Source organism: Rattus norvegicus, chromosome 15 (assembly GCF_036323735.1).
Source record: "Rattus norvegicus strain BN/NHsdMcwi chromosome 15, GRCr8, whole genome shotgun sequence".
Lineage (NCBI taxonomy): Eukaryota > Metazoa > Chordata > Mammalia > Rodentia > Muridae > Rattus > Rattus norvegicus.
This window is the reverse complement of record NC_086033.1, coordinates 42,222,253-42,233,432: the sequence shown is the minus strand read 5'-3', so window position 1 is coordinate 42,233,432 and position 11,180 is coordinate 42,222,253. Positions and strand designations below refer to the sequence as shown.

At 47.8% G+C, this 11,180-nt stretch overlaps 1 protein-coding gene across 2 annotated transcripts in view; it reads right to left on the bottom strand.

Annotated features, from left to right (window-relative positions):
* Xkr6 (XK related 6) overlaps positions 1-11,180 on the bottom strand; it is a 236,890-nt gene that overhangs the window by 35,868 nt on the left and 189,842 nt on the right.

The following is an 11,180-nucleotide window of genomic DNA, read 5'->3' as shown; positions in this document are numbered from 1 at the left end:
CTGCCTGTGGATGCTCAGAAGTCACAAGAACCTACAGAAGTGATCTTGGGTTTGTGGAAACCACTGACAGTTGCCCTAGCTCAAGCTCCTCCCACAACCCTTTTTTTTTTCTGGGAAAATGCTGGGTGGCTCACTCAAGGTCCCAAACCTGGTCTCCCACTCGGCCTTTCCCTTAATCTGCCACCTAAACCCATCTTGGGGTGTTGTCCCCCATAGCTGGTCACCTGTGTCACTCTGTTGACCTTCGCCATGCACTTGCTTTCTCAGTAGCCCTTACCCAAGTCCTCTGTGGTCTTTCCTTGCTGGGCTGTGCTTCTTTTTCTGGTTTCCCTCCCAGGCTAGCAGCTACCTCCTGCTTTGGGAGTACTCCTTCCCCTCATGGGTTTTGTGATGTGTTCCAGGGCCTCTGTGGTTCATCTCCAGCAAATCCTCCAATACTCACAGATTCTGTGAGCTTGGATGCCTCTGACCCCTGAAGGCACTCGATTTTCTCAGAGCAGTTTTCTCTCTAACTCTGCTAAATTGATATTTGTGGACGAATCAGATGAAAAGGTAATGATGGCTGATGGTTATGGTCATTGATGTATCCACCCACAAACAAACAGTCACTCACCAAGCACTGTCTAACAATGTCCTCTTACACAGGATCCTCCCATCACCCCTGAATTCCTCGTGCATAGCCTGAGTTAGCATTCAGCACGCCATTGTGTGGTCCTTCCTAAAACTCAGACCTGGAGGACTGGCTGTCCTCTCATTGACAGTCTCCTTAACAAACTGTTCTCAAAGCATGACACTATTTCTGTCTTTCAAGATAAACTCAGCACTATGCTACCTGCCAGCATTAAGGTCATATCCAGGCACTCAAGGTTCTAAGAAAGATGTCTTGGGTCCAGCACACCACCTCACAACAACCCAAGCTTCAAAGAGGAACCAAAGTCCCTCTGCTTTCTGGCCCCAGAATTCAGATCCTGCCCATCTGACAAGTCTCCCTTCCCACCTCCTCTCTTGGTCTCATACTGTAAAAGATTATGGCAGGTGCCATAGCAACCCCAGCATGTAGGCAACACAGAGAGCACTGAACATCTGGATACTTGGCTGCCACCAAGAGCATGTACTGCTATTGTCATATCAATAAAGATTCAAAGTATGAACAGGAGCCATAAGGCATGAACCCATTTTCTCCATGGAAACCAATCAAAATAAGATCTTGAGAGCAGTGATGGTGGATTTTCCTTCAACTTCTCCAGAAAGTTCTAGAATGGATGCTTGCGCACCCTGCCTGCTTATCCTACACACAGGGCATTTGTCTGCATGCTAGGGAGCACACATGCACACATGGTTTGTGGACCAAGCCTTCAGAGCAGGGTTGTGTTCTGGCTGTTAGGCTGGAGTAGAAAAAGCAGGTCCTCATAGGAGGCACTTGACTTGGCTGTGGATTTCCAGAGGGCAGGGAGCAGGAAGTCTTACCATTGAAGCTTCTACCAGACTTAGTCCCCTGGGACACTCCAAGGAACTTCCCAACATCCTGTGGCTCTACTGCTACCTGACTAGCCTGGCTGCCTTCCCTGTCTCCCTTCTTTCTTCTTACCTTGGATTGAGGTGTTTCTAAATAGATGTAGGCTGGTCTCAAACTCACTACTGTAGCTCCGGTTAGCCTGGGACTCTGAATCATCCTGCCTCACTCAATCTCTAGAGTTCTAAGAGCTGAACTCATTTCCTTTTGTTTGTGTGCCCGCAGATATGTGGTGTGTGTATTCATGTCTCTGTGTGTAGATGTGCATGGGCATGAGCATGTAGAGATCAGAGGTCAGCTTTGGGTCACATTACTGAAGAGCAGTACACTTTATGTTTTGAGAAACAGGGTCTCTCACTGGGATCCGGAATTACCAAGAAGGCTAGTCTGGCTGGCTAGCTAAGGATCCACTTGTCTCTAGAGCAACTCTGGCTTTTTATGTGGAGCTGAGGATCAAATCAAAGTCGTAATGCTTTCGTGATAAATACTTTATTGACTGAACCATCTTCCTAGACCCTGAGTTCATTTATTTATTGTTTGCGTGTTTGTTTTTCAAGACATGGTTTCCTCTGTGTAACAGCCCTGGCTGTCCTTGAACTCGTTTCCTCTGTGTAACAGCCCTGGCTGTCCTTGAACTCGTTTCCTCTGTGTAACAGCCCTGACTGTCCTTGAACTCGTTTTGTAGACCAGACTGGCCTCAAACTCACAGAGATCTGCCTGCTTCCACCTCACCCAAGTCCTGAGTAAAGGAATACATTAGCACTGAACTCGTTTCTTGATGCCAACATTTAAGCACCTGCTGGGAATTGTCAAGACCTGACTGTCAAAGGGAGTGTTTATGAAATCTAGGTAGGAGGAAGGCCTGGTTTCGTGTTCCTTTTAACAGCGTGAGAACTACAGCCCCTATTATTTTCCACTCAGAAGAGCATGAATGCTGACCTGATAGGGAATGGAAAACCAGCTCAGCCTTGACCAGAACACAGCCTCAATTTGCTTAATTCTAAGTATGACTTTGAATGGAGTTGGGGTGTCGGAGCAGGATAGCCTTTGGCCTTCTCGGTTTTAACTTTACCATTCTGAGTGTGGCAACATCATCTCGGTTCTGAGTACAGGACTTTCCGTGTACACCAATCTTCAGCAACAGGCATATTCCACACTCCACCCCCTTGGCTCCCCATTGCCCGTGCCTCCTCCCCACCTACTGCTGTGGTTCTGGGGCTCTGCTCTTGTCTCACCCCTTGTGGCACCAAAAGCTGCTGTCTCTGTGACCAGACATAGCCTAGCTCTTGGAGGAGGATTCTGGGTGTTCTCTGAAGAGCATGGTGCAGACGGTCTTCAAACATTGCACAGCATCCTCACTGGCTTATAAAGAAGGCTCGGGAAATGGTCATATGGGATGATGAAGAAGCAGAGCTGTGGGGAGTGCTGAACGATGACAGGCAGCCCTGGTCTCAACTCACAACCACAGTCATTTCTGACAGTAAAGTCTGGAATCGCGACATGGCTTATAGAAGGGAGTTCCTCATACACACTCCTTAACCCTCTCGCTACAAAGCTGCAGGAGTTTAGAGCCCTGCCCCAGATTATCCCAAGGACCAGTGACCATGCAAAAATAGGGTGGCATTCTCCCCGCTACCTGGTACTGCTTGCTGACTCTGTCTCCATGTTGTTCTTCTGACAGCTGGCTTTGTTTTTGTTAAGTTCTCAAGGTCATTTGTAATGAAGGCCATTGGCCTGCTTCAATGGAGGAACCTGTTCTACTTTTTAGCTATTGGCTCCTTGGGCCCTAGAATGACCTGCTTTGTCTTTGGAAGTACAAATAGGCCTCTAGGTCAAAAGGCATACATCTGGCTGGAACCTGGGAATGGGACTGTCAGGCAGGTATGGGGTGTAAAAATGACCTTTTACCCATACAGAATAAGAATTGTAGAGAAAAGAGGGCAGTCTGGAGATGTCCAAACCCTCATTCCCACCACTTAGTAGTTGAGCACATCACCAAAAGTTTTCCAGCTCTACCCAAGGCTTTAGCCTTTATCAAAACTGGTGGAGGCCAAAGGCCTTATTCCATTACATAGAAGAGCTGAGAAAAGCCAGGCTCATAAGACTCCAGGCAGGAAATAGTTTTCTCTCTGAAAGTTCACCAGACAGTGACCTTTATCCTCCATGGGCTCAAGAGCCCATGGTACAGGTATCAGACAAGACCTGTCTTCAACCTGTAGAACTCATTAAACTCAGTTGTAATGCTGGACATATTGTTGTTAATTGATGGAGGATTTGGCAGGCTACACCGCATCTTTTCTTTGGGTAAAGCTGGTGGACTCTCCAACCCATGGAACTGTTACTTCAACTGTTTGACGGCAAGCCAGATGTTGGAGGAGATACAGATGGAGAAGACAAACCAGGGCAGAAGGGAGGAACACACAAACATAGAGAAGGATCACATGAGGATCCCGCAAAGGGACCACCTGAATTCTAAGGAGAGAGATGGTCGTCAGGAGAAGCCACCCATTGGCATCTTGATTCAGAACTCCTGTCTCTCAAACTGTGAGGAGGCCATTTTTGCTGTGGAGGCTGTCCAGCCTGTGGCACTCTGGGATGGTAACCCTGGGAAACTAGTGTAGTTTTCTACTCACCTCATTTTTCAAAAGTTATTTTTCATTTATTTGAGAGAGAGAGAGAGAGAGAGAGAGAGAGAGAGAGAGAGAGTGTGTGTGTGTGTGTGTGTGTGTGTGTGTCTGCATGTGCACCATGTGTGTACAGATAATGGGAGTGGCCAGAAGAGGGCAGGAGAAGCCCTGGAATGCAGTTACAGGTAGTCATCAACAATTCAGTACGGGTGTTGGGAACCCGACCCTGGTCACCTCCAAGAGTAGCAAGTGCTTTAACCACTGAACCACCTCTTCAGCTCCTTACATCTTTTTTAAAAAAAAATAAAAGAAAGAAATTTAAGAAAATGTTCCAAATCATTTATCTAGCAGGAGACTAAACACAGGATTGGATCTTGAAAGTGACCCATGCACTAACGCTCCTAGACACTGCTGTCTGATCAGGGGTTCAGTGAGTGGTGGAAAAGTAGACTGGAAGATTTGGAACTTGATGGAGTGGAAGACAATGTGGGCTCTGTAGGAACCCATGGGAGGCTCTTGAAGTCCCTTCAGCTTCTTCAGGAGATGAATACCCAGACTACAAAGAAAGCAGTAACCTTCACAGAATCCTCTGTAGCCACTGTCTGTTCAGGAGATTAATCTGAGGCTACAATGGGCTCTATTACCTGCAAGAATCGTAGGGCCATCACTCTGCAGTGGCTCCCCAGGGAGATTTCCATTCCTGAGGTCAACCCGAAGGTCAACATGTTCCCTTGGGCAACAAAAGTTTACAGAAGGGTTGGGAGGCCCCAGGAAACTGCCTCACTAGACCTGGGAACATCAGAGGTTTCTTGTCACTCAGAGAGCCTGGCCACTTGGTGCATGCCTGAGGCTGGAGACTGTTAAATGCTTCATGTTTAGCTATGACAAGTTCCCCACAGTGAGCTTCATGGTTCACTCACTACCCTGACACAGAGCAGGAAGTGAGCTTGTGGCTCCCACCTGGAACTGGCTGAAATGCAGCTGGGGAGGGGTAATTGCCCCAGCAAAGACTTAGAGAGAAGGCCCTTGGGTACTGACATCAGGGTTCCATACTTGTCACAACCAGTCCTACAGTGCAGTAAGTGACACATGAGGACAACCATTGGGGAAGACCCAGCTTGCTGTTCTTAGGACCACCAGAGCTTCTTGAGAGCAGCTGAGAGAAGAAGGTGTCTGGGGAAGGACGGACTGACATCCAGATGGGACAGGTGGTCTGAAAGAAGAGGGGTGCAGGGAGATGACTGGCAGCGGCAGTGTGCTGAGACATCTGGGGAAGCTGAGTTCTGACGGGCAGATGAAAAGCAGGACTGATGTCCACTATGGGACAATCAGTTAGTGGGTGGGGACCCAGTGCACCTCTGGAAAGGGTACCCGAAACACAGGAGAAGTCCTTAGAGGAAGAACATGGTATAAGGTAGAAGGAAGGTTCCTGTAGTGTCTGTCAGCACTCAGTGAGGAAGGAACCTTTGGAAATAAACTCTTATGTTAAGAGACCTTTAAAATACCTTCTCCACCCTCTTTTTTAAAATCCAGCTAAAATTCTTTGTGGGAAAATAGAATCCTTAATGGCATTCCTGTTGGTCGTTTCTATGCTGAAACTTAGGCATGCCCAGGGAGGGCTCCTGAACACCAACTTAGGACATAAGCTGTACACATGTCTCAAACATTCCTATTTGCCACTTTCCAATGTGTACTCACTGACTTTGAACTAAGCATGCAAAAAAAGAAAAAGAAAAGAGAGAAAAAGTCTGCCATCTTTTTCCTTGAAATAAGATTTTAAGCAAGCTCAAGAATGTGCTCCCTAACAGAGAATGCCCAAGAATGTGCCCACCCTTTAATGCAGTGGCTCTCAACCTATGGGTCACAACCCCTTGTGTGTGTGGAGTCGACTGACCCTTTCACGGGGGTAATATAACATACACACACTGCATATCTGATATTTACATCATGACTCATAATAGTAGCAAAATTACAACTATGCAGTAGCAACAAAAGTGATTTTATGATGGGGGGTCAACTACAGCATGAGGAACTAACTGTGTTAGAGTCTTGAAACATTAGGAAGAGTAAGAACCATTGCTTTAATGTGTTCCCTAACAGATGTGTATAGACTCTGTAAATAAAATCCTGTGCCTCCCTCTGGCTTTGCACATGCTCCATGCCCCTCTACCTGCTGCAGTCATGAGTCTCTCTCCACTTTTATCTTGCCCCTGCTTGGCTTTGGCTTGTGGTCACTAGCATGGGGACTCATCTACAGCCCTGGGAACACCTAGGGATGGCCAGTTGGAACTTCTGAGTGGGTGAGAGGGGCAAACTGCAGAGCTCCTGGTCACCACCAGCTTCCCTCCTCGGCTCAATGCTGAGTGTCTCACCCTGAGCCCACATGGAATCACATACTAGAAAAGCACTCTGAGATAAGCTGAAGCAGTATTGGTGGCAGGGCAAGGACCATGGTTAGAGAAGGGACCCACCCCCTCCATTCCATTTTTCTCCTCTTTCTCCAGTTCCTTCTGCTAACATGGAGTCATGATCAGGACACAGTAGCTCACAGAGGGTTCCCTGGACCCCATATCCTGGCCTATCAGTGTCTCACTTGTTTCTTGCCCTTTGCCCTTGTGATAAATATCCTTACTTCCCATCCTGACTACAGCCATGAGATCTCTCTCGGGTGATCAACTGTGGGCTGCAGATGACTGAGGGCGGCCCCTGAGCCTTTCTGGTTTTATGGCTTTAGGCAGGCTCTGTCCTCTGTCGTGCCCCATAGCTCGCTTCCCTTGCTCCTCCTCCTGCTTACAGTCTTGATGGTCGTCTTTCATTCTGGGTTTGCTGGCCCTTGTTTCACCAACGAGGAAAGTAAGGCTGAAGCAAAGACCAATGCGGTCCCGGCTACACTGATACTCCAGCCCTGGCTCATGGGTCTGGCATTTGCACACTAACAGGTTGACACTCTGAGAAGCCCAAAGCCAAGACACACACTTAACTGACCATTAGTCCCTCTGCAGGTCAAGGACACTGGCCACCTCTCTTTGCATTATCTCTTCTGCCATCGAAGAGTCTTTGCGAGTACCCACCGTCTACTCAGCTAGTCCTTGTTTGTTTTTCTTCTTCACTGAATTTCTTCCCTGGAAATCTCACTTCGTCTATCAAAATTCCTTCATTTTCCTACATTTTAAAAAAGCTTAGTGTCTTTCCGGGAATGGTCCAGAAAAAGACAAGCCCCCCCCTAAGTCCCCAAGCACCCCTCACTTATCCCTTTCTCACCCCACCCAGGTGACAGAGGTAAGAGAGCTCCAAACCCATCTCCTCTTGGGGCATTCCTCCTGAGGTGGAGGAATCGAGCATCATGGGTAGGTCCAGATGAGAGTGACTCAGCCAACGTCACAGCTGGTGAGCCAAAGGACCAACCCTGAAGCCAGGGGCTGTGTCTCCCCACTGAGTCAGGGTCAGCATAGCTACAGAAATTTTAAATGGTGGCTCTTATGTCCAAGGCTTAAAATTACCACACGGAAACATACAGCAGACCCTAGTAAATGCTACCATCCAGGGATCCCCTGACCCCAGATGTGCAGAGGGCTAGTCAGCACTCCACCAATCACAACCTACAGTCCCAGCCAGCACCCCTACCAGCAAGACCTACCATCCTTCTTGGAAAGATATATATGTAAATAAGGCCAGTTCCACTCGGGGCCAAGCCAGATCTATCTTTAGAAACAGGGCACTCGGGGTTGGGGATTTAGCTCAGTGGTAGAGCGCTTGCCTAGAAAGCGCAAGGCCCTGGGTTCGGTTCCCAGCTCCGAAAAAAAGAACCAAAAAAAAAAAAAAAAAGAAACAGGGCACTCCATGGTCACTAGATAGAACTCTGTTCCACCAGGCAAATGTGGAAGCCACTTCCTTTGTAACTTCTCAAAGTACATTCCCAGGAAATCATTCTAGGTTGAACAGTGTCCCATGAACACCATCTTTCATAAGCAATAAGCTCCTTTTGGACTATGAATGTATGCATGTCATACGTTATTTCCTAATAGATTCATCATGATGATGCTGGTGGTGATGTTGATAATGGTGGTGGTGATGATAATGATAGTGATGATGATGATGATGATGATACTCCCAGATCCTAAGTGAGGCAATAGACTTAATTAACTTCATTAACTCTTCCCTACAAGGCTACTAGAGTCATGGGCTGGTTTTAAGATGACCAGACTGAGACGTGTACCCTATGACTTTCTCATGTCAAACAGTCAGGACATTGTAGGTGTAGAATTTGAACACCAAATTGTTAAAATCCAAAGCTTGGGGTTTTTTTTAAGTAATGGAAAAATGATATCTCTCCAACCTCACCCATAAAATAATGATCTAACACTCATGTTTATATATTAGTGCCTTTTAGTTTGGCTATCCCACCTCAGCCTCTGGTCATCTCTGTGAACACTGGCTGTCGGCCTGCAGAGTTGAACACCCACCCTGTGAGGTTCTCTCTGAGCATTCACACTTGGGGAATCTGACACTTCTTCTCCGTCTTTCTTGCCTGGACTTTTAGAATGAGCCTCCCCACAACTGGTCTCCCTGAGTCTGTTCTTGTTCCCACAAACATTCCAGAATAGCCAGTGGCTGCTCCCTGGAGACCCACAGCTCACAGGCAGCCAGGAGAAGTTAATCATAGGCCCTCAAAGCCACACGAGTGCCCAGCCTTCCAAATCACTGTGTGGTGGCCTGCCATGACAGGTAGGCCCCATTCCTCTATTACGACTGTGGTCTTCAGGTGGACCTACAAGATTCCACACAGTGTGGGCTGCCTCAGAGTTATGCATGCACTGCCAGCGCCCAGCCTGACATCTCAGCAGTCTGTCTCCAGGGGGCCCAGATGTAGGTTCCTGGTGCATGGAAGCCTCCATAAGTCCCCTTGTCCCCTTTGGAGTCCACCCATGCCAACCCCTCCAGGATCCCTGCACCCCAGGGTACTGTCTCTGTTTGAGGTTCTCCCCGGTATTTACACATTTGAGGCCAACTGTCACCTCCCTGAGTCCATTACTCGAAGATCAGCTTCATGGTCCCCAAACACCACACTCAAAACTCCAACCTTTCTCCCACCCCGCCCTTGCTCAAATGCTCCCCCACCCCTTTATTCTCCACTTTGTCATACAAAAATGCTAAATCCTTTCTGCTGCTTTGCTTGTGAGTAAAGGTTAGCTCCTGAGAGCAGGACCCAACTCTGGGGAATTTCTCTAGAATTATGTGAAAATCTGCATTCTTTTAAGTCCACAGCGAGCTTCAGATTCTGCTGTGTGTACCCCAGGGAAGGGGTTTGATCCACTCAACCTTCACACTATCCGACTTGTCTTAACTGTGGGAAGGGGTGCTCCCAGGCAGCCCCTGCCTGTGCCTTTGTATTTCAGGAAGAACCTCTTGGAAACAGGAGAGAGAGAGAGAGAGAGAGAGAGAGAGGTGTGCAGCCTGCACTGAAGGTTTCCGAAGCCGCCAGTGCTATGCCAAGCCCTGAACTATTCTACTTGTTCTGAACAATAGTCTCCAAGTGCCCATGGGTGTCTCCTCAGGCTCAGGGAGGTAAAGGAACTGCCTGTGCTTTCTGGGCTCAGCAGGTCTTTGATCTGACACTTTAACGTTTCTGGCCTCACTGGCCCTGGAGATAGCAGATTTTCCCTGTGAGCAATGCTTCCAGGTACAAATCTCAGCAGAGAAAGCCTGCCTCGTCCAGGAGCTCTTACCCTCTGGTACACTTGCCTCCTGTCTCCATTGCCCCAGGCCAGGGACAGAGACATCACTTTTGACTAGGGGAGCACACATGATTCATGTCAGCCAACCCTGAGCTGTTCTGCCTGCCTCTCTGCCTGCTATTCCTTTGGAAGCCACAATTAGGGTTCTTGGCAACCCCTCTCCTTTCCTGCCTCCCTCTGTTACTGTCTTGTGGTCAACAAGGAGAACAAGGTTCCTTGTACTTCAAGCCCCAAGGCATGATGAGGGTCTTTTTCTGGATCTGTGGATTACAAACTCTCTTTTTGGTGTGTATGTGTGTACACATGTGTGGGCACCAGAGGTTGCTTTCAGGTGTGTTCCTCAATCACATAGTATTATTAATTTCTTTTAAAGACAGTCTCTCACTGAGCCTGGAGCACCAATTTGTCTGGTTGGCTGACCAGCAAGCCCCAGAGGCCTTCCCATCTGTTTCCCAACTCTGGCAGCACAGGCATGAAGTGACATGTATGATTTTTTTTTACATGAGTACCAAGTAAATTCAAGTCCTCAAGCTTACACAGCAAGCATTCTACCAACTGAGCTATCTCCCTAGTCCCTCAAACTATCTTTAGAGGCAGTTTGCCTTCTAATGTGCTGCCTTGCCATGTTTGGATCATAATAAAATATACTCCTAAAACAGTTAAACTAGTCAGCTACTGGGTAGGAGGATACCAGCCCAGGACACCCAACCCCAAAGTCTCATTTGCCTTAGGCTACAACCCAAAGAGCATTCTGCAGCTTCCTTTCCCAGTGGAAGCTCAGGACGAGGTGAGCCAACCTGCTCTCTGAGGCAGGAAGGCATCAGGCTTGCTTCTGACGTAAGCTCCAGAGCTGCCTCCTCTCTCAAAGAGATGCTGGGCTTATGCCTGTAGAAGTTGGGCTTGATTCTTCCTCTGAGCCTCATGCTTCCAGAAATAAGACTCAGACTCAAAATATATATTTACAAATACCTTGGCCATATAGCTAGGCTCTTCTCTGACTGGATCATAACTTAAAATAACCCATTTATTGTAATCTGCACACTACTCTCTGGTACCATGCATCCGTCTGGTCACATCTTCCTGGGCAAATCTCCCATACCTCGTACTCTCCCAGAATCCTTTCTGCATCTCGATATCCCACCTTCTATTCTGCCCTTTCCTGTAGGTCATAGGTTTTTTAATTGACAGGTGATGCATCCATACACTATGCAAGATGCTCTCTCTACACACGCCCACCTCCCCAACTGTAAGAAGTTCCTGGTGAATGAATGCTCTCCCTGAGGCTGCTATTGTTAGGAGTGGAAG